Raw genomic sequence first — 5,382 nt, forward strand, 5'->3', positions numbered from 1 at the left:
CAGCAGAAGAAACATGTAATTGAATAATTATTAGTGGTCAGAGCACTGAGTACTATAGAATTGTATAATGAAGAACATAATCTAGTTTCCAAGGTATCAGAACCAAAGGTGATAGTTAAGATATCTAAAGAATGAGCAGCAGTAAGCTATATTAAGGGGGTTGGTCTGATAAACCAACATGGGCAAATGCCTCAGCAGAATAAAACATGGTATGTTTAAGGAAAAGAGAGATGACCAGTATATCTGGAATAAAGTGGGGGAGCGAGTAGAATATGAGATAGAAGAGGAGTAGGCAGGAACCTGACAATGTTAAGAAAGTTGATTTACTAATTAGGGAGCTAAAAGAGAAATGAGATTGAGACAATGAAATAATCAAATTTGCACTTAAAATCTCACTCTTTGCTATGTGGAGAAAATATTGGAGTGAACACAAAAGGTTTTATGATGAAACTAGTTAAGAAGCCATTGGAGCAGTGCAATAGGCATTGTTAATAGCTTTGTGGTTAGTAAGTTATGGTTGTGGAGAGGTAGTAAAACTAAACAATTAGAGAGATTTTTAAGAAAGTAGAATTGATTCACTGTATATATTGGGTGAAGAAAAAGGAGAAGAGAAGATTAATTCATAAGCATATGGCTTGAGCAGTTGCATACATGTATTACTATGTGTTGGGTTTGAGAACCCCTGAAGATAAGCATATTTAACGGGAGAAAAGATTTTGAACATGTTGGACTTGAGTTAGCTATGATGTAGAGTATGAAGTTAGATATACTCTTTTTTATTCTTTATTGATTAAGATATTACATATGTGTCCTTATCCCCCCATTGCCCCCCCACCCCCACTCATGCCCCTACCCCCCTGGTGTCTGTGTCCATTAGTTAGGCTTATGTGCATGCATACAAGTCCTTTGGTTGATCTCTCCCTTTATCCCCATCCTCCCCTACCTTCCCTCTGAGGTTTGACGGTCTGATCGATGCTTCTCTGTCTCTGGATCTGTTTTTGTTCATCAGTTTATATTGTTCATTATATTCCACAAATGAGTGAGATCATGTGATATTTATCTTTCTCTGACTGGCTTATTTCGCTTAGCATAATGCTCTCCAGTTCCATCCATGCTGTTGCAAATGGTAAGAATTCCTTCTTTTTCACCACAGCGCAGTATTCCATTGTGTAGATGTACCACTATTTTTTAATCCACTCATCTGCTGATGGGCATGTAGGCTGTTTCCAAATCTTAGCTATGGTGAATTGTGCTGCTATGAACATAGGGGTGCATATATCCTTTCTGACTGGTGTTTCCAGATATACTCTTGATCTTTCAAAAACGGTGTATGCTGGAGATATAAATGTGAGAACCATCAAACTATCAATTATAGTTGAAGTCATAAGAGTGGATGATATTTCTTAGGAAAGGTGTGTAGAATTAAAAAGAAAAGAGCCCAGGAAAAGTCCTGAGTAACTTCAACATTGAAGAGTCAGATAGAGGGGAAAGGTCTAGAAAAGGGGCCTGGGATGTAACCATATAAATAGAGGGAAAACCAGGAAAATGTAGCTTACTGGAAACCAAGGTAGGAAAGAACTGCAAAGAAGGACAGGTCAATTTTGTTAAAAGCTACTGATAGATCTGGTTAAATAAACAGGCATATTTAATTTTCATACACACATTCTAAATGGATATAATTAGAAAAGAAGGTGGCATTTTACAATGCAAAGAACATAATGTCTAATTAAGACAAAACTGGTTTTATTTACTTGTATTATATATTTGTTTCAATTACAGTTTACATTCAATATGTATTCTGTATTAGTCTCAGATGTACAGCATAGTGGTTTGAAAATTGTGAACTTGCTGTCTCAAGTACCCACCTGGTCCCACTCATAATTATTATAATATCATTGACTATATTCTCTGTGCTGTACTTTACATCTCTGTGACTATTCACTCATTTTTAGAATGGACAAAGAATGAAATAAGAATTGTTTGAGGGACTTGAGGCATTTCTCCAATAAAAGTATTGCATGATACACCTCATTTGTGATTCTCCTAGCATAAAAAAGGGTTATTTTTGCCAAAACATTTGAACAACTCACTGTTTCTTCTAAAGACCCCTCATTAATTTGATATCAAAATACCCATCCCTTATCAATCCATGTAAATTTTCTTCACTTCAGTTGGTAACTGATCTAATTCATGTGTCAGTGACTTTGGTGTGTTGAAGCAGTTATCCACCACTACTTTCAACTTTATGAAATCCTGTATCTTTTGCAAGATTTATAATTTTACCTCGCAATTATTTGCAATTTTTGCATTGTTAGCATTCAATAGTTGACAAAGGACTAATGATGTGATGGAGAGTAGAGTTGCTATTGCTTTGCAGGGAGGGATGTTTGAAGAGGACTAATTTTATAAGTGATCAATTTATTAGGGACCTTTCCCATGGTATAATGAACTTTTTTTCCCTATACAACCTCAAATTATAAGCATTCAGAAAAATATTTAAAGTAATTTTATATACACACATACACATACATATACTTGTCTGTACATCCTATATAATAATCCTATATAATAGAAGGCTAATATGCAAATTGTCCCCTGGACTGGGATTTCGACCAGGGAGTGGGGCCAGATGGCCAACTGCCCGCAGCCCCTCCCCCTGGCTGGCCCCGCCCCCAATTGCCCCCCCCACTCCAATCGGGGGTGGGGCCAGCCCACCAATCACCTGTGGCCCCTACCCCCAGCCAGCTGTGCCTGATCACCTGATGGGGGCAGGCCGCTGACCCCACCCATGCACAAATTCGTGCACCAGGCCTCTAGTGTATATATAAAGTCTTATAAAAATATATACCCTAAATGACAGGATTAAGGTTGATTTTTATACTTTCCTTATTATCTACTTGCATTTTCTGATTTCTTATTACTGATCATGCATTACTTGTATACAAAACTTTTATGACATATCTAATGAAAATAGGTTTTTAATAATGGTTGAAAACAATGAGGCTTATAGTATCTGTCTAGTGACAGATTTTGTTTGCACTGGTTTTATAAACTGGTGACTGAAATTAGGCTTATATCATAGTCATTAAGTCCAGAATTATAGGGTACCAGTTACGAGGGACAGTAAATGAACTTGAAACTACAGAATCAAAGATTTAGTTTATATCTAATAAATAACATTCTGACAGTTTGTGTTGTTAACTCTGGTAGGCACTCCTGCAAATTGAAAAATCTGATTCCAGTTTAGGATTATATCTGATCCTATTCTGAGATTGGGGCATTAAGTAAATAGGTTTTATAGCTTCTGCTTTTACAGTATTTTCTTATCAGTGTTGCCTGGGTCTCTTGCTATAAATACGGATCCTCATCTTCCACCCTAAAAATTGTGACTTTGTAGGCCAGGAATCTATGTTAACAGCTAACACCCCCAGGTGATTCTGATGTAGCCCATCCATATAGTGGTGTTAAGGAATCAATGTCTTAATCCAATTGTTCTGGAAGGAAACCACCAAACTCTTGGTGGATGGACATTTAAACTCACTTCTCCATGATCATATGAGAGAGTTCCTTAGGGTATGGTCCTCTTTGGGCAATACAAATGTATGCAATTTCTATCTGTATCAACTGCCAGCACCTGCCAACCAAGAGAAAGCAAAGGATAATAGTGTTATTGCTCACTATCAAGTACCAAACAATAAAATGCAGCAAAACTTTAAAGAGAAAAGCAATCACTTAAAGAAAACTCTTTTTGCCAGATTCCAATACAGTCACATCATAAAAATTTTTCTTAAAAATCAGCTAGTACGACCTCATAATTTTACAGATGAGAGTCAGAAAGGTGGAGTCATATGAGTTGCATTGAAACTGGAGGTGTAACAAAATCCAGGACACAATGACTCTTACACTTGCATGTTTTTAATGACTCAATTACATATATTATTTGAGTTCCTTGAGAGCATGTGTCTCTAGTACTTAGCATACTTCTCTTGGCACATGATGCCTCAGTAAAAGTTTGTTGAACTTAATTTCTCTGTGTAATTGCAGGTACTTAAAACTAAAGTCATGGGGATAACTTCTAAAAAAAATCCTAGGCTGGCCAGCATGGCTCAGTGGTTAAGCATCAACTTATGAACCAGGAGGTCACGGTTCGATTCCTAGTCAGGCCATAAACCCTGGTTTCCGGCTCGATCCCCAGTATAGGGCGTGCAGGAGGCAGCTGATAAATTATTCTCTTTCATCATTGATGTTTCTATCTCTCTCTCCCTCTCCCTTCCTCTCTGAAATCAATAAAAATATATTTTTTAAAAACCCAGAATGTTGGTCTTTCTAATTTGGCAGGCTATAATTGTATGACTAACTCAATACATCTGGGCAATTGAAACATGTTACCTTCATGACTGAAAAAAAGTGGTTCCTTGTGTGGGACTTACTACATAAGCAGTAACCTTTTTCTCTATTACATTCCTGCCCCACTCATCCTTTAAGACACAATTTGACTGTGAAGTCAGCTGTGAAGCTGCATTGTATAAAGGTATATAGGGGACTCTGAAGTCAAAATAGACATTGGTTTTGAATTTCAGCTTTGTTATTAACCTTTTACAGGGTACTTTATCCCTTTAAACCAGTGGTTCTCAACCTTCCTAATGCCGCGACCCTTTAATACAGTTCCTCATGTTGTGGTGACCCCCAACCATAAAATTATTTTTGCTGCTATTTCATAACTGTAATTTTGCTACTGTTATGAATCATAATGTAAATATGCAGGATGTATTTTCATTGTTACAAATTGAACATAATTAAAGCATAGTGATTAATCACAGAAACAATATGTAATTATGTATGTGTTTTCCGATGGTCTTAGGCGACCCCTGTGAAAGGGTCGTTCAACCCCCAAAGGGGTCGCGACCCACAGGTTGAGAACCGCTGCTTTAAACCTAAGTTTTGTCACTATCTTTCACCATGTCCTTTTATATATCTGCATAAGGAGATGTCTTTGGATTATTTATAAAGTTCTAGTTGCTGCTGAAATTTCAAGAGATATATCGCAAGATGATATTATTCAGAGTTGGTGGAATAGTAACTGAGACTAAGTATATATATATTTGAAAAACAGAAGATAAGAATACTTGTCTGACATGAAGTAGAAACTCAACAAATGCAGTGTTTTATGTACTGTTGTATTAGTATCTTGGACATATCAGACACTCAATACATATATATTCAAGAAATAGAGGGGAATGTGTTTCCTTTCCTTCCTCTGCCTACTTGACATAAAATATCTATCATATCAATGATCATTGTGCCATGCATACGTATTTTTCTGCTTTACACCTCCACCCAGATTGTGAACACATGGTTTTATCCTTGTTTGTAGTCACCCAG

The sequence above is a fragment of the Myotis nattereri genome (genome assembly GCF_964212035.1).
Source record: "Myotis nattereri genome assembly, chromosome: X".
In the NCBI taxonomy this organism is placed as follows: Eukaryota; Metazoa; Chordata; class Mammalia; order Chiroptera; family Vespertilionidae; genus Myotis; species Myotis nattereri.